We start from the raw sequence: 19,173 nt of genomic DNA on the forward strand, positions 1-19,173 counted from the left end.
ATTCACTCCCCATGATACACAGGGTGGGAAGAGAGAAGAGCCTCCTGCTAACTGTCCTCTAACTTCCACTTCCACACTGTAGCATGAGCACATACAAATGCACACACGGGCACACACAAATTAATTTTAAAACAAAACACAGAGAAGTAGCCCATCTCTTTGAGGATCAAGTCTCAAAGACTTAACCAAGAATGACATGAACTTACAAAACATACTTCCCCAAAAGGTTTATTTCAGTTCTGCTCAATGCCAAAAGCAACCTGGGGTCAGCTGCTCAAAGCTGATGGTGCAATGCTGACAACCAAGATATGAGCCAAGAGAAAGCAGAACCAGCCAACCCCTTCATCCCTTCTGCTGGAAGGCAAGAAGTACACAGGGGAAAGAGCAGATAAGATCCCTCTTTGATTCCAGCTGCTCAGAGCTTTGGAACAAAGCCGGAAAAAACATATTCTTTTCCGCTTCTCTGGGGTTTTTGTTTTACTTTGTTTTGGGTAGTGCTAAAGATATACCCAAGGCCTAATCAGGTGCATTGCTGTACACTGTATTCCTAGCAAAAGGCCCAGGCAAGAGAATCATTGTAAATCTGAAGCATATCAAGTCACTCACACACACACACACACACACACACACACACACACACACACACACACACACACACATCAGGGCTCAGATGGGCTAGGCAATGCAAGCACTCTACCACTAAATTATTGCCTGAGATAGTTTGAATGAGAATGGCTGCCACAGGCTCATGTGTCTGAATGCTTAATCCCTGTTGATAGTTTTATTTGGGAAAGATTAGGAAGTATGGTCTCCTTGGAGGAGGTGTGCTCTTGTTGGAGGGGGTATGCTCTTGTTGAAAGTGTCACTGGGGTCAAAAGCCCACACCAGTGTCTCTGTCTCTCTGCTTGGAACCTGTGGATCAGATGTGAGCTCTGAGCTACTTCCCCAGCACCATGCCTGTCTGCCTGCCTGCCGCCATACTCCCTACCATGATGATAATAGACTAGCTCTTGCTTCCTTTTTAAGTTGCCTTGGTCATGTGTTTCACCACAGCAATAGAACACTGACTAAGACCGCCCCTTCGTCCTACTTCCTAAGGGGAAATATCCATTTCTGAATTTCAGCCTCTCTCTCTCCTGTAAGAAAATTGGATACACACAGGCCAACAGGAAGGCTAAGTACAGAGTGTGGAAGACAAAGTGTGGAAGAATCAGAGAGCTGGCCTCGCAGGAACCATTTTCCCCAAGTCCTTAGCTGATCAGGGAAAACAGGAGAGACTACCTTGCGTGGCCAGCCATGATGTATTTTGTTTTCAGACAGAACCATCCAACTCAGATATATATATCTGTATTTTGGCATAGTGCCCCCACCCCCAGTTTTGATGCTGTTGCTGTTTTTGTTTAATGGGGGTAGGAAAATTGTGTCCTATCTATCATGGAGACTTGACTGTTGTGCTACCAAGTAGCACAAATCTACAATACTAGCCTCAAACTCGAAGAGAACACCTACCTCTGCCTCATCAGTGCTGGGACTAAAGGTGTAAAGGCATATATTACCACACCTGGCTAGAAGCATGCTCATTAAAAAGGCAAAATCTTCTGCAATGGCTAATTTTTTTTTTTTTTTTTTTTGGTTTTTTGAGACAGGGTTTCTCTGTATAGCCCTGGCTGTCCTGGAACTCACTTTGTAGACCAGGCTGGCCTCGAACTCAGAAATCCGCCTGCCTCTGCCTCCCGAGTGCTGGGATTAAAGGCGTGCGCCACCACCGCCCGGCTGCAATGGCTAATCTTGATTGTCAATATGACTATTTGTAACTTACTAAACTCCAAATAGCCAGGCACACCTGTTTTTCTTGGTTGTATCATTGGAAGACCTACCTTAAAACCAGATTACCTGAGGTCAGAAAACCCACTCTAACTCTGGGCCACTCCATCTGGTGAAAGCCCACACAAAAGGTCATGGAAGGGAGCTTTTGTTTTCTGTCTACTTGCCCCCACTCTCACTGGCAAGTTCATCTGTCCTGACCCCCAGCCCTTGGCTGTCGTTTGAACCTACTTCTTTGGGATTCCAACACAGACTGCCACCTGGCAGCTCTCTAGGCCTCCCTGAAACATCAGCACCAGACTGGAACTGCTGAGACATTCAGTCTCTTGGATCTTGGCCTTTCCCTCAGGAGACAGCTGTTATTGGACTACACGGACCACAGCCTGTAAGCCACTCTAATAAAGTCTTTATTAATATATAGGTATATATTCATTCTATCAGTCCTCTTCCTTAGAGAACTGTGACTAACACATGTATTCCCACTGAGCTTGGCACATGGAAACAACCAGAATAATCATTTCTACTGCAAGTCTGAGATCAAAGAAACTCAGAAATTTTTCTGAAAGGGGGCAGGAGGGGACAATGGTGGCCACATCTTTAGTCCCAGCGCTCAGGAGGCAGAGGCAAGTGAATCTCTGTGAGTTCAAGATTAGTCTGGTCTACACAGTGAGTTCCAGGACAGTAAAGCTACATGGAGAAACCTGGTTTGGGGAGAAGGGCGGTATGGGGAGGGGAGGGAGAGGGGGATGTCAAGACAGGATTTCTCTGTATAGCCCTGGCTGTCCTAGAACTCACTCTGTAGATCAGGCTACAGATATATCATGCACATATACAATAAAAAGGTAAAAATTAAAAAGCAATGGTACTGTGCCATGCATGGTGTTGTCCACCTTTATTTAGTCCCAGCACTTGGGAGGCAGAGGAGAGCAGATCTATGAGTTCAGGGCCAGCCTTGAAAATGAATTCCAGCACAGCCAGGAATACAGAGAAACCCTAGAGGAAGGAGGTCAAAGGGGAACAGTATGCCTTCCATTTCTGTTTTCACTGTCATTCTGAAGTCTGGGGGGGGGGGGGGGGGATCTTATGCAGCACAGGCTGACTGACTTCACTATATGGCCTGAAGATGACCTTGAACTTCTGATCCTCCTGCCTCCTGACCTATGACTATTAGAGGTTTATCACATACCCAGGTTTATGTGGCGCTGGGATCAAACCAAGTGTTATGTGCATGCTAGAAAAGTACTCTACCAACCAAGCCCAGCCCTATAATAAAAACTTTTTAAAATATAGCAATAAATACAATTACATTTATTTACTTACTGTGCATTCATATATGTGAAGACCAGATGGCCTTAGGGAGTTTTCTCTCTCCACCATGGGGAGTCAAACTTGGGGGTCAAACTCAGGTCAGGCAACAGCTCCTACTGACTGTGCCAGCACACTGGCCCATACACTGAAAAGATTCCCTTACTCTACATGTGTTCTGCCTGTATCTAGGTTTGAATGCCATGCGTATGCTTGATCCCAGAAAAGGCCACTGAACCCCCCAGTACAGTTTGAAGCTAACAGACAAGTGCGAGCACCTTGGCTTGGAAATTAACTCAGGTTCCCTGGAAGAGCAGCCAGTGCTCTCAACTGGTGAACCTTCTCCCCAAGCCCTGCACACAACACACATTTTCAGCAACAGCTCATTCTGTGGCAGCAGCAAGTCCCCGTACTCTGAAGATCCTCCTAGGCAACAAAATAAGAATACCTAACCCCTGCCTATGTTCTTCAGCATTAAGGTTGGTTTTTTGAGACAGGGATTCTCTGTGTATGTAGCCTTGGCTGTCCTGTGTTCAGACTTGCTCTGTCTACCCGGCTGACCTTGAACTCACAGATATCTGCCTGCCTTTGCCTCCCAGGAGTTAGAATTAAAGCTGTGTGATACCAATGCAAAGCAAGTCCTAACTTTTTAATGGGTATGCCAATGGTGCTCGAGTGGCCGTGAACACCAGAGGCACTGTGCTCCCCTGGAGTTGGAACTCACACAAGCAGTTGTAAGCCACCTTGTGCAGTCGCTGAAAATCAAAGTCAGGTCCACTGAAAGGGGACCACTGGGCATCTCTCCAGTCAGAGATGGGGGTAGGAGTGATAGCAAATGCCTTTAATCCCAGCACTGGGAAAGGCAGAGGCAGGTGACTCTCTGAGTTTGAGACCAGACTGGTTTACATGAGACTTGCAGGACAGCCAGGGCCACACAGAGACACCCTGTCTCAGAAAGCAAAAAAAGAAAGAGGGAAAAAAAAAAAAACTGAAACAAACATATATAAAGATTTCTTTAAGTTGTTTTTCTTTTTTGGTTTTTCAAGACAGGGTTTCTCTGTGTAGCCCTGGCTGTCCTGGAACTCACTCTGTAGACCAGGCTGGCCTTGAACTCAGAAATCCACCTGCCTCTACCTCCCAAGTGCTGGGATTAAAGGCTTGCGCCACCATGCCCGGCTGAATTGTTATTTTTGAGATGATTATTTAATCACAACAGTTTCCTCTTCCCTTCCCTTTCCTCCCTCCAAGTCCTCCTATATGCCCCTCCCTGCTCTCCTTCAAAGGATTTATTTTTCTATGCATATCTACTTGAGTCTGCATAGGTATATGTACTACATGTGCAGAAGAACCAAGGAAGAAAAGCAGAAAATATCAGATCCCCTGCGACTAGAGCTACACAGATGGTTGTGAGCCACACATGGGTGCTGGGAATCAAATGTGAATCCTCTGGAAGAGCAGCCAGTGCTCTTAACTGCTGAGCTATCTCTCAAGTCTCGAACCCAGGATCTCTGCAAGAGTAGCAAGCACTCTTAACTGCTCCAGCATCAATTTTATGTATCATACTTACAAGTGATGTTCTCATTTGGCTGCTAACTGTTCAGAGGAAGAAGCAATGCCTACAGAGTCAGATAGGTCTAGGCTTAAACACACCCTACCCACCAGTCTTACCCTTCACACCTGAAGATTCAGCCTTCCCTTTAAAAAAAAAAAAAAAAGGAATGAAAGCCATTTCTTAGGGCTTTATTATTTACAGGAAGCTTTTATCTACTTGTGCTAATTTCATCCTTTACCTTAATTGTATCCTGTTTCTTTCTTTCTTTCTTTCTTTCTTTCTTTTTTTTTTTTTTTTTTGGTTTTTCAAGACAGGTTTTCTCTGTGTAGCCCTGGCTGTCCTGGAACTCACTCTGTAGACCAGGCTGGCCGTGAACTCAGAAATCCACCTGCCTCTGCCTCTGCCTCCCAAGTGCTGGGATTAAAAGGCATGCACCACCATGCCTGGCGTATCCTGTTTCTTAAAATCTAAAATACAACCATGTTGATTTTTTACTGTCTATAATATGACACAGGAGACTGAGGGTATTCATAGTTATTAACACAAAGCTTTCTGAAATGAACTGAAACATAAGGCATGGTTCTGGTTAAAATCTCATTAAAACCATATTTATCTATCAACGGCATCAGTTCAGAAGATCATCCAAGATTTCAATAACAATTAGAAACACATGCCAAGGAAAAGGCAGGCAGAGTAGAGATGGCCAGTCATTACGACACTCCTCACACTGTTGAGGACATACAGCACATAAGATGTGATCAGAGACTTACACCCCAGATTGAGAGCAAGGCAGGCACAAATGTGCCACTCTATAGAAAGAAAGCAAATCTCAGAGAAGCCCAAATCACAGAATTCTCATAGAGCAGGTTCAGAACTGGACCCAGGCCAAGCCAGGCCAGCCCTTCTACAGTTATCACAGCTACATAAAGCAGTGGGCACTTTCATTAGAAATGGATAGAATATGAGCCAGCAAGATGGCTCGGCAGGTAAAGGCACTTACCACCCAAACCTGATGACCTGAGTTCAATACCAGAAAACCACATAAAGACAGAAGGAAGAATCCCCAAAGTTGTCCAGTTGTGTGGTTGTCTGTCTCTCTCTCTCTCTCTCTCTCTCTCTCTCTCTCTCTCTCTCTCTCTCACACACACACACACACACACACACACACACACACACAGTCAGTTATACACAGATGTACATATGTCTGTATGTACACACATAATAATTAGAAAAAAGAAGTTGGGCACAATGGTGCACTTTTTTTTTTTTTGGTTTTTCGAGACAGGGTTTTTCTGTGTAGCCCTGGCTGTCCTGGCACTCACTTTGTAGACCAGGCTGGCCTCGAACTCAGAAATCCGCCTGCCTCTGCCTCCCGAAAGGCGTGCACCACCACGCCCGGCTCTAATGGTGCACATTTTTAATCCAAGCCTATCTACACAGTAAGTTCCAGGACAGCCAGTGGGGTCTGTCTCAAAGAAAAGAAGTCAAGAAATAAAAAGAAAACTAAATAGGTGGAACAAATAGGTGCTTCTACTTCTTATACAATATTCTAGAAAGGCTTATTAGCTTGTTTTTTGTTTTTAAGATTTAGCTATTGTTGTATATAAGTACACTGTAGCTGTCTTCAGACACACCGGAAGAGGGCATCAGATCTCATTACAGATGGTTGTGTACCACCATGTGGTTGCTGGGATTTGAACTCAGGACCTCAGGAAGAGCAGTCACAGCCGGGCGTGGTGCGCACAGAGTGAGCCAGGCATGGTGGCGCACGCCTTTAATCCCAGCATTTGGGAGGCAGAGACAGGTGGATTTCTGAGTTCCAGGCCAGCCTGGTCTACAAAGTGAGTTCCAGGACAGCCAGAGCTATACAGAGAAACCCTGTCTCAAAAAACCAAAAAAAAAAAAAAAAAAAAAAAAACACGGCTGGAGAGGTGGCTCAGCAGTTACGAACACTGACTGCTCTTCCAGAGGTTCTTAGTTCAATTCCCAGCAACCACATGGTGGCTCACAACCATCTGTAATGGGATCTGATGCCCTCCTCTGGTGTGTCTGGAGACAGCTACAGTGTACTAGTATACATAAAATAAATATTAAAAATAAATAAATAGGTAGAGTAAACAAACACACAAATAGAAGATTGGTGGGGCTGGTGAGATGGCTCAGTGGGTAAGAGCACCCAACTGCTCTTCCAAAGGTCCAGAGTTCAAATCCCAGCAACCACATGGTGGCTAACAACCATCCGTAATGAGATCTGGCGCCCTCTTCTGGGGTGTCTGAAGACAGCTACAGTGTACTTACATATAATAAATAAATAAATCTTTAAAAAAAAAAAAAAAAATAGAAGATTGGTGAGATGGCTCAATAGGTAAAGGAGCTTGCCATCAAGCCTGACAATTTAAACCTGACAACCTGAGTTCAATCTCCAAGACCTTCAAGATGAAAAGAGAAGACCAACTTACACAAGTCGCACTCTGACCTTCACATGCACTCAGGCAGACACACGTGTCTCCTCCCTCCCCAATAGCAAATAAATAAATGCAAATGCTTTTTAAAAAGCATGTGTGTGTGTATCACCTCTCTCTCTCTCTCTCTCACACACACACACACACACACACACACACACACACTATATGTGATGGGGCTTTAATCTCAAAACTGAGGAGGCAGAGACAGGTGAATCTCTATTAGTTGGAGGCCAGCCTGGTCTACAGAGTGAGTTCCAGGTCAGCCAAGGCTACAGAGAAACCCTGTCTCAAGACACAGAAACAAAGAAAGAAACAAAGGGTAGCAATGTCCCTAGCCTTCCACTGCTAGTCAGTGTTTTGTTTTGTTTTAAGCTCCTCTTATCTGGCTAAAACAAAACCTATCAGGTGGAATTATGTAAGAAAAGTTCACACACCACATACACAACTGGTAGGACATTAACAGAATAAAAAAAAAGCACCTCCCTGATTTTGTGTGGCTATCAAAATGAGTGACTTTGCCAGGAGTGGGGTGCCACATGCCTGATAATCTCTGTGAAGTCCAAGCCAACCAAGGGCTCATACTGATAGCTTTTTTCAACAAATAAAACAAAAGTGGTGAGGAAAGATGGCTCAACAGTTAAAAGCACATACTGCTCGACAGAGGGAGGACGCATTCCCAGCACCTATGGTAGGCAGAAAACTCCCTGACTGCAGCTCCACAGACTCTGCTGCCCTCTTCTGACCTCAGAAGGCACTGTATTCACATGCACATACCAACACACAAACATACAATTTAAAATAAAAATAAGCCGAGCAGTGGTGGTGCACGCCTTTTAATCCCAGCACTTGCGAGGCAGAGGCAGGCGAATTTCTGAGTTTGAGGCCAGCCTGGTCTACAGAGTGAGTCCCAGGACATGACAGCCAGGGAACACAGAGAAACCTTGTCTCAAAAAAAAAAAAAAAAAAAAAAAAACTTTTAAAAATAGGGCAAAAAAAATGAGGCGTGGTGGTGCATGCCTTTAATCAGAGGTGGATAGCTGGGTTTAAGGCTAGTCTACACAAATAGTGACTTCCAGGACAGACAAAATAAGTTAATAAATAAATACTAATAAAACAAAATGAAATTTTCTAATTTAATATTAGACAACTTTCCAAGCTTGTACAATGAAACTGCTTGACAATGAAATTACAATTTCAATGTGATTACAGATACTGCAAATTTAAATATAATCCTTCAGAATGCTCTCATTTCAATTAATTCTCAGCAAATGGGAGAAAATGACTCATGCCCACATGGCATCTTCCATGGATTAAGCTCACACATAATTATTATTACAACTAACATAACACAACTATTATCACAAATTTTTGAGGCCATTTCATTACCTTCTTTGTAAGTATGGGGATACCCAAAAGGTATCAAAGAAACAAAACAAATGAATTAAAAGCACAAATCAACATATAACACAGCATACTAATCGGCCTCACTTGACTGAATATTCAGTTCAGAATATAACTGAACACAGCTACAACATATGCTTAAAGGAAAATGCTGCCTACACAACCCCTGGGCAAGCCCAGTCAGGGCCCTAGATCCACAGGCAGGCAGCTTTTCATAGGCCTAGCTCCTGGAATGTGTTTGTCTTCATCTGAACAAGGGTGTGCCTGACATTGTTGACCTACATTACAGTACAGAATCCAGAGTCCAGCAACCCATCTAAACTGAGAGAGCGCAAGGACTAAGACACCACCTCAACTGTGCCCACCACAGACCTAGAAACCAGGAACTGTCTGTCACACATGGTAAGAACTGGAAGAGTAGGTCTGTAGGTCTGTAGTGGAGCTAGAGAGGGAGGGCAGGTTCACAAGAACTACTGTCATGAAGCAAGAAGTTAACACCTTTCAAAGAGCTCAGAGGCTATTTATTAGCTTTTTTTAGAGTTATACTGTCTTCCCCCACTAGTGACAAGAGTCAGGTAGTGTCCCCGTGCAGAAATAAACAGATCCTACCAATAAGTGCCGACTTATAGTGTCTGCTTTTGTTAAATGGGCGCCTGCTGGGTAAGTAAATTATCAAAACTACTGCTGGCCTGGCAGTGGTGGCACACGTCTTTAATCCCAGTACTTGGGAGGCAGAGGCAGGCAGATTTCTGAGTTCGAGGCCAGCCTGGTCCACAGAGTGAGTTCCAGGACAGCCAGAACTATACAGAGAAACCCTGTCTTGAAAAACCAAAACAACAACAACAACAACAACAACAACAACAAAAAACTACTGCTGACCCATGCTAAGGTAGAAAGCAAACTCTGGTAAAATAATGAAGGACAACATCTACAATACAGAACTGCCAAAATGACCACAGATTATTGTCTGGCACACATGGGGTTACTCCCAAAACGTTTTTTGTTGTGGTGGTGGTTTTTGTTTTTGTTTTTGTTTTTTTTAATGCTTTAATCCCAGCACTTGGGAGGCAGAGGCAGGCTAATTTCTGTGTTCTGGGCCAGCCTGGTCTACAGAGTGAGTTCCATGACAGCCAGAACTATACAGAGAAACCAGAGAGAGAGAGAAACCAGAGAGAGAGAGAGAGAGAGAGAGAGAGAGAGAAAGAGAAACCAAAGAGAGAAAGAGAGAGAGAGAAACCAGAGAGAGAGAGAGAGAGAGAGAGAGAGAGAGAGAGAGAACTTGTTGCTTTTGCAGAAGACCAGGGTGCAGTTTTCAGCTTTGGTGTGCTCTCTCCCTGATCCTCTCGCTCTCTCTATACACGCACCCAGGTGTGCACCACCAACACACACACATTCACTGCAAACATACACAAAAGCAAAAAAGGTACACTCATACACAGAATAAGAGAGAAACTGAGGCACACTTTAGTTCAGAGATCTCTTCCAGTTTTGAGAAGCAAACAGCTGGGTATGGTAGTGCACACCGTATTTTCCCAGCACTTGAGAGGCAGAGGCAGGAAATTTCTGTGATTTGAAGTCAACCTGATCTCCACAGTGAGACCACAGTGCACCACAATGCCCAGTGTAGTTTCACTTTTATTAATGATATCTGTAATATCTTAGTACATGACAGGTACTCTGCTAATATATATATATATATACACATATATATACATATATATATACATATATATACACACATATATATACATATATATATATATATATATATATATATATTTTTTTTTTTTTTTTTTTTTTTTTTTTTTTTTTGGTTTTTCGAGACAGGGTTTCTCTGTATAGCCCTGGCTGTCCTGGAACTCACTTTGTAGACCAGGCTGGCCTCGAACTCAGAAATCCGCCTGCCTCTGCCTCCCGAGTGCTGGGATTAAAGGCGTGCGCCACCACGCCCGGCACATATATATATTTTTAAGACAGGATTTCTCTGTGTAGCCCTGGCTGTCCTGGAACTCACTCTGTAGACCAGGCTGGCCTCAAACTCAGAAATCCGCCTGCCTCTGCCTCCCTAGTGCTGGGGTTAAAGGCGTGTGCCACCATGCCTGGCTTAATTTATCTTAATACACTGAACCTACACACAGATGGAGTACCTTAAGGCAGAAGTTAACTTACTCAGGACCACTTGGCTAAAATGTGACAAGCACAAGACGCAAAACTGAAAACTTAGGCTCTCAATCACTAAGTGGTTTAGTGTAGCCCTCACTAGTAAGATAAAGGAGAGTCTCAGTTTCTCTTTATCCTCCCAGTACTTCTAGGTTTGCAAATGAAACCTATAGGCTATGGAGGTAGCTCTGCTACCAGTCAATTAAGTCCATCTGCATCACCTGTAACATCTCTTCCAGAGGCTAGATGGAAAATCTGGCCAAGACTCTCCCCACAGGAATGGAGGGCACACCCATGCTATCCAGCCAACCCAAAGGTAAAACCAGGCCAGTTCCTCAGGGCTGCTGGAAAGCACCTACTGGGCTGGCCTAACTAAAATCTAAGGAGGGGACAATACAATATCAGAAGTATGTGGTCAGGTTAGGAAGCTGATAAAAGTTTCTGGAGCTCTTTGGGGCAGTTCTGAGAACTACTGCCCATAACCACTCTGGGAGAAGAAGGATCCAGCTGCACTGGTCTATATTCTAAAGAGGCCAGTGATAGCTAGAAGAAAAATATTCAGTCCCACAGGATTTCTCTTCAACTACTGAAATTTTATTCAACTATTAAAGGCCTTGGCCATAAGCCACCTACTCCTCAGTGTTGGGGGCTGGGGTGTCTTTCCCTACAGGGCATGCTACCACTGAATTGGCAAGAAATTGGGTACCCAATGGACAGATGGAATTTCTGAGAACTAGATGCATACCATTTTCATAACTCTTTCATCAGGGCCCAAATTAGGTACCCCTTAAGCACATTCTCAAAGGACAAGAAGTCACTCTGATACAGAAAAGATAAAAACACATCATAGTGAGATGTAGGTCTCACTGGGAAAGTGCCTGCCTAGCATGCTTAAGGCCCAGGGTTGGATTCCTTATACAGCAAAAAAGGGAAAGAGAGCTCAGTGATAGCACTGCAAGGCCCTCGCTCGCTCGGTACACAGATCCCTGATGCTGCACAGGGTGGGAGTAATGGGTGTGGGGACACCAACCAAGGAACCCAGAGTTGGAGCTAAAGAGAAGATGGCTCAGCAGTTAACAACATCAGCACATTGCCGGGCGGTGGTGGCACACACCTTTAATCCCAGCACTTGGGAGGCAGAGGCAGGTGGATTTCTGAGTTCGAGGCCAGCCTGAGTTCCAGGACAGGTAGGGCTACACAGAGAAACCTTGTCTCGGAAAACAAACAAACAAACAAAACAACAACATCAGCACTGGCTGCTCTTCCAGGGGACCAGAATTTGATTTCCAGAATGCAAGATGGCTTAACAGTTGCCTGTGACTCTAGTTCTTGGGGATGACTTTCTTCTGACTTCTGCAGGTACTACACAGATGGTGCACAGACACAGATTCAGGTGAAATACCCATGTACATAATAAAATAGGTAAATCTTAAAAAAAAAAAAAAAATCCAGACTGCCAGAGAAAGATGACTCAGCAGATAAAGGGCATGCTGCTCAAGCCTAACCAGAATTCTTGGTGAAAAGAGAAACAGCCAACGTTCACAGACTGCAGCTGAAAAGCATGCCCAGCATGGTGGTACACTGGTGGCACATACCTTTAATCCCAGCACTCAGGAGGAAGAGGCAGGTGGATCACTGAGTTCAAGGCTAGCATAGGCTACAGAATGAGTTCCAGAACAGCCAGGACTACAGAGAGAAACCCCGTCCCGAAAATTTTAATAAAATAACCAAAAGGGAGGATGGAGCCGGGCGTGGTGGTGCATGCCTTTAATCCCAGCACTTGGGAGGCAGAGGCAGGCGGATCTCTGAGTTCGAGGCCAGCCTGGTCTACAGAGTGAGTTCCAGGATAGCCGGGCTACACAGAGAAACCCTGTCTCAACAAAACAAAACAAAACAAAAAACAAAAAAAAACAAAACAAAAAAAAAACCAAAAGGGAGGATGGGAGTGGGCATATAGTTTAGTGGTAGAATACTTACCTATCATGCCACCTGGGTATTCAGACAGATGGACACACACACACACACACACACCAGTATCACTAGAATGGCTTGATTAGTCTCAATTTACTGGAATACATTATCTTAGGATAAAAATTGCAAACACAGGGGCTGGAGAGAAGGCTCATCAGTTAAGGGCACTGACTGTTCTTCCAGAGTACCTGGGTTCAATTCTCAGCACCCACATAGCAGCTCAAACTATGTGTAACATCCTCACACAGATATATATGCAGGCAAAACATTAATGCATACAAAATAAAAAGGAATACATTATTTTTAAAATGCAAATATGGTAAGATAGGAAGGGTTATAAATCAATGTAACATGTAAGCATTCATGTTCAATCCCCACCATCAAAAAAGGTACCTGACAAGATGACTCAACAGGACACCTGTTTACCATTAAGCCTGACCTAAGTTTGATCCCCAAATCCAAAAGAGGAGAACCAACTCCCAAAACTTGTTCTGTGATTTCTACAAGTGTGCACCACTTCTCAAACATGCGATGCATCATACACCAGGAATAAAAAACAAATACTTTCTCAATTTAAAAATCCCAAAATCCGCTGGGTATGGTGGCACACGCCTTTAATCCCAGCACTTGAGAGACAGAGGCTGGTGGATTTCTGAGTTCAAGGCCAACCTGGTCTACAGAGTGAGTTCCAGGACAGCTAGGGCTACACAGAGAAACCCTGTTTCAAAAAAACAAAACAAAATAAAACATCCCAAAATCCATTCCCAAAATGGATTCAAGCCATTTATGATGGCTTATCACGTATATCATGTAAAAAACTTCCTACAGGTTGGGCAGTGATGGGCGGTGGTGGACACCTGTAATTCCAGTGCTTAGGAGGCAGAAGCAGGCAAGTCACTGAGTTTGAGGTCAGCCTGGTCTACAAAGTGAGTTCCAGGACAGCCAGAGATACATACAGTAATCAGTCTTGGGAGGGCGGAGGAGGGAAGGAAAAACAAAAGAGGAAGAAAGGAAGCCAGCAAGCAAGTAAGTCAGCCCTTCCCTCACTCCTCACCTCTTTTCTTTTTTTGTTTTGTTTTGTTTTGTTTTGTTTTGTTTTTTTCGAGACAGGGTTTCTCTGTAATAGCCCTGGCTGTCCTGGAACTCACTTCTGAAGACCAGGCTGGCCTCGAACTCAGAAATCCGCCTGCCTCTGCCTCCCGAGTGCTGGGATTAAAGGCGTGCGCTACCACACCCGGCTCTTTTCTTTTTTTGAACTGGAGTCTCACACACACTAAATTGGAAGTTAGCCTGGAAATCCCAGCTCCCAGTGATCTTCCTGCCTCAAGCTCTTTAATCCCTACATAAAAACATCATCACGCAGGGCGTGGTGGCGCACGCCTTTAATCCCAGTACTTGGGAGACAGAGGCAGGCGAATTTCTGAGTTCGAGGCCAGCCTCGGCTACAAAGTGAGTGCCAGGACAGCCAGGGCTACACAGAGAAACCCTGTCTCGAAAAACCAAAAAAAAAAAAAAAAAAAAAAAAAAAAAAATCATCACACCTAGCTCTCCCCACACCCCTTAAAGACAATTACCAGACCTGTCATTGTTCTATAGTTAATTACCAAGCTGGGAGGATAGAATCCTGTATTCAAGAGCAAAATAGTTTACTGCTCAGTACAATAAATTCCAAGGAATGAGCTGTTATTGAATAACTTTTGTGTCCTGGTACATGCTTACAGACTGAGGAGGTACACCGAAGTGGAGTTTGGAATGAACACTACTTCAAAAGCACTCTAAAAGCCGAGTGTGGTGGTGCACGCCTTTAATCTCAGCACTTCAGAGGCAGAGGCAGACGGATTTCTGAGTTCGAGGCCAGCCTGCTCTACAGAGTGAGTTCCAGGACAGCCAGGGCTATACAGAGAAACCCTGTCTCAGAAAAAAACCAAAACAACAACAACAAAAAGCACTCTAAAAATGCTACAAATCTCAGTTCCTTGCACCTGCTATTATACCATAAAAACTAAAAAAAAGTTACCTTTCCTGCCTGCAAGTCCACAAAATTCCATGAGAAAAGCCCCTGTGGGAAGCTACTTAATGGGAGGGCCCTAGGGGAGATGTGGTGAGGCTGCAAACAAATGATAAGCCCAATCAATTTTTAGAGCTTTTGTTTTGGGCTTTGTAGCTAGTTCTTTATCCTTGACTGAAGTGATGGTTACAATCTAGGTGTTGCCTTCAATGCTGAATTACCTGCTTTGCAAATTAAAATGCATTTAATGTTTTTCTAACATTTTAAATCTTTTTTGCTCATGTTTTTTAAGTTTAAAACTTTCTCAGCCGGGCGTGGTGGCGCACGCCTTTAATCCCAGCACTTGGGAGGCAGAGGCAGGCGGATTTCTGAGTTCAAGGCCAGCCTGGTCTACAGAGTGAGTGCCAGGACAGCCAGGGCTACACAGAGAAACCCTGTCTCGAAAAACCAAAAAAAAAAAAAAAAAACCTTTCTCAAAACTCCCCTCTGGAGAGAGGGCTCAAGAATTTTAACACTTGTACATTCCAATTCCAGGAGGTGTTTTTCTTTCTTTTTCTTTCTTTTCTTCTGTCTAAGACAGTGTCTCTTATAGTCCTGGATGAGCTGGGACTTGCTTGGTAGACCAGGCTGGCTTTGAACAACAGAGATCCACCTGCTTCTGCCTCCAGAGTCCTGGGATTAAAGTCAAGTGCCATCATACCCAGCAACACCCTCTCTGACATCTAAGGGTAGCACTCGAACAGGCATATGCAGACATACGTGTATCCAAAATACTCATATGCATAGTGTAAATAAATCTAAAAAAAATGAAAATTTAAGCGTCTTCACATTAGTTTTTCCTAAAAATAACTTCTCAACCATATTTATATATAGGTATAGATGTAAATATAAATATGTAAACTGTGCTTTTTATTATTGTTGTATTATACTATCTGTTAACAATCCACCATTATAAAGAAATATCTAAAGGACTAAAGAAATGATTCATTGTTTAAGAGTATTAGCTAGCCTTCAAGGATTCAATTCCCTGTACCCATATGGTGGCTCAACAACTGTCTGCAACTCCAGTCCCTGGGACTTTTCGCTTCCACTGGCACCAGGGAATCACTGGCACATGATTCAGAGACAGTCACCCAGGCAAAACACTAATAACACAAGCCAGGTGTGCACCTTTATTCCCAGCACTTGGGACGCAGAGGCAGGCAGATAGATAGATGGCTGTGAATTTGAGGATAGTCTGGTCTATATAGTGAGTTCCAGGACAGCCAGAACTACATAATAAGACCCTGTTTCAGAAAAGCTAAAAAATACTTGATAATAATAACAATAATAATAAACAACAAACACAATAAAACTTTCCATTTTTCACCACAGGAAATTCCTTTATAAGTACTGGAATACTGTTGATCAACCAGTAGCTTTTGTTTGTTAGTTACAAGAGCTCATGGAGCCCAGGCTGGCTTCAAATTCATTATGCAGCCTTGAATTCTTGATCTTTGTCTCTAGCTCTCTCTCTCTCAAGTGCTGGGATAACAGGTGTACTACCATGCCCAGTTAGTTTTTTAATTTTTGCTCTGCAGTTATCTAACCAAGTTTAAACTCTCAAAGCCAATGACCATCAATACATAAACAGAGTTTTCTACCTGAACTGAAAGAATCTATCTAGATCCACAACTTTAAAAATATATCAGCCGGGCGTGGTGGCACATGCCTTTAATCCCAGCACCTGGGAGGCAGAGGCAGGCAGATTTCTGAGTTCGAGGCCAGCCTGGTCTACAAAGTGAGTTCCAGGACAGCCAGGGCTATACAGAGAAACCCTGTCTCAAAAAACATATATATATATATATATATATATATATATATATATATACACACACACACACACACACTCTCTCTCTCTCTTCTACAGAGACAATCTGACAAAGAATGTAGGTTTCCACACTTGGAGCCAAGGGCTTCAGTGCATCATCTCACCTCTCCATGTATTACGCCTTAGAACCCTGCCAATCTAAGCTGGAGAGATGGCTCAGCGGTTAAGAGCACTGGGAACTCTTCCAGAGGACCCAGGTTCAATATCCAGCAACCCCATGGTGGCTCACAATTGTCTCTAACTCCAGTTCCAGGGGATATGACACCCTCATACAGACACACATGCAGACAACACCAAACCACATACAATAAAAAATAACTCATTTAAAATTAAAACTCTTGCAATCTATCTAAACACAAACTGCCTCATATGCAAAAATTAAGATGACAATAGACTAATTTTGAGTGTTGAAAACAAAAAAGAACTTAAGTAAAATAAGCTTGAATTCTTATGTACTAAACCTTTTTCCTGAGCTCAAATTTTATAAAACAATTTTAAAACTGTGATTTCCCTCCTAGATGTCTGACATCTAGATCAACAAGGCTAGGCCAGGGGGATACCAGGATGAAATTATGTCAGCTGATCCTGGTGAGTCATTCCTGTAATTCTAGCAGTCAGGAGACTGAGGCAGGAGAATCACTTTGAATTTGAAGTCAGCCTGGGATACCGAGCAAGACCATGTCTCAAAAGGGGGGGGGGGGGGGTAATACTAGTTGGGGGTGTCACATGCTTTTGATCCCAGCACCAGTAAGTCAGAAGCAGGCAGATGACTTCAGTTCAAGCCAGCCTGGTCTACAGAGTGAGTTCCAGAACACCAAAAGCTACATAGAGAAACCCTGTCTTTAAAAAAAAAAAAAAAGCCAACCCCTGCCCTTTAGAAACACAAAGCCTACCTAGCATAGGACAGAAATCTGACTGTTACAAAGAGAAATGTAAAGAACTGTGCTGGGAGTGGGGAAGAGTTCAGAGGCAGAGGTGTTGACCCCAAGGACTCCTCAGGAAGGGAAGGGAATCCTCTAGAAGAGAAGATAACTTTTCTTAGGCTGAGCAGACAGAACATGCAAATGGAGACTGCAGAGTGAGTACCATCATGAAGCTCTGTTTTAGACTCACATGGAGCCGAGTTAAATCATACATTATCTTCTCTTTTGTGGGGCAGTCAGAGGCAAGCCAAAGAATCTTTGTGTTCTCTGCTCTCTTCTACAGAACAGGAATAGTAGTATCTAACTCAAAGAGAATATTGATCATGGTCATGAATATGAAGCACACAATAAAAATTGGGAAAATGGTAGCTGGTGCAATAATAAGGTGCAAGAGCATCCAGAAACTCCTAAGTTGGAGGTGAGACTGGGAGGCTGCTTTCCAAGAAAGGTCTTTCAGGCCAAGTAAGAAGTTAGGCTTAGGCTGAATGATAGCTCACAGGTAAGCTTACCCACCAGAGTTCGAGCCACACTGGACTCATAGTGGAAAAAGAGAACAGACAAGTTTATCCTCTGACCTCCACATGAACGCTGTGACACAATGTGCCCCCCCACACACACAGAGGCAGACAGACAGATAGACACAGAGAGAAATGTACTTACAAATGTTTAAAGTTAGAATTTCTAAGGACAAAACCAGAGAGGATTTTAGCCACAAGGAAAGGACTAAATACTTGCTTTAGAGAAAAGAACTCTGGAGCCCAAGAAGGGTTACCATGGAAAAGGATAGAGAAGGGGACCTGAGAGAAGGCAGATGAATTCATGTCATCAAATTACAAGAAAACAGCATGCAGTCACGAAATCTTCCTAAACTGAAACCCACAAGGCTGAAGGGATGACAACTTTTGGGGTTTGAACACGGAAGTGATTAGCATTCCTTTCCTGTAGGTAAATGATGGAGTGTCACCGGCAGAACAGCTAAGGGGGTTTGATCACAATTGTTTTGTGCCCACTTCCACTCTAGTTTTATCAAATGTTCTCTCTAGGTTTCAGTGAGCAAATGGCTTTCTTTTGTTTCCAGTGATTCCATCAACCAAATACAAATTTGGTCTCAAGAGCCAGCTCCTGAGACCTTTTGTATTTCCGGTCCGGCGAGAGCTCGGCCGCACTACCAGGTAGCACTCAAACACAGGCGGGTTATCTTTAGAGGATGTCCGCAGATCTACTCGTGAAAAATTCAACTGAGCACCTATATTGTATGCCTCACCAAAGGAGCCAATTAGTGAAGTGACACTCCCATACATTCAAGATACAAAGTGCGTATACCAAGTTATTTTCGTAAACTTTGGCAGGTTTTGATTTCAACGACAGAAGCCAACCCCCACCCTTCATCAGGGAAAGGAGATGCGGATGACTAAGAGGTGGAGAGAAAAGAGAACCTAGCTACGCAGGGAGACGACCCCACGCCTTCCTAGAGTTGGAACTTGTCCGCTGTGTGACTCTGCAGTCACAAGGCGACAGTTTGCGAGGACCCAACACAATTTCAAAAGACCACCAACTAACTGACCTAACTTTGGCCGCCTGCCCTCCTCCTTCCTTTCCCGTCTCGGGCCTCGCAGCCTCCCGGTCCCGGAGCTGTGGGCTGGCGGAATGGGGCTCAGAGAACGGCGACCGCGGCCCAGGACCGGGCGGCTCCG

The 19,173-nt window shown here is 43.9% G+C and overlaps 1 protein-coding gene across 3 annotated transcripts in view; it reads right to left on the reverse strand.

Annotated features, from left to right (window-relative positions):
* The window catches only part of Ube2l3 (ubiquitin conjugating enzyme E2 L3), a 48,746-nt gene that overhangs the window by 29,124 nt on the left and 449 nt on the right, over positions 1-19,173 (reverse strand). Inside the window, exon 1 of one of the 3 annotated variants that reach the window (XM_085832414.1) lies at positions 19,044-19,157. The exons of the other annotated variants lie outside the window; for them this stretch is intronic. The gene's annotated coding sequence lies outside the window, so the exon portion shown is untranslated. Of the gene's footprint in view, positions 1-19,043; positions 19,158-19,173 lie in introns of those variants that run through there. 3 annotated transcript variants of the gene reach the window in all.

Source organism: Mus caroli, unplaced genomic scaffold (genome assembly GCF_978045245.1).
Source record: "Mus caroli unplaced genomic scaffold, Mus_caroli_1 scaffold_17, whole genome shotgun sequence".
In the NCBI taxonomy this organism is placed as follows: domain Eukaryota; kingdom Metazoa; phylum Chordata; class Mammalia; order Rodentia; family Muridae; genus Mus; species Mus caroli.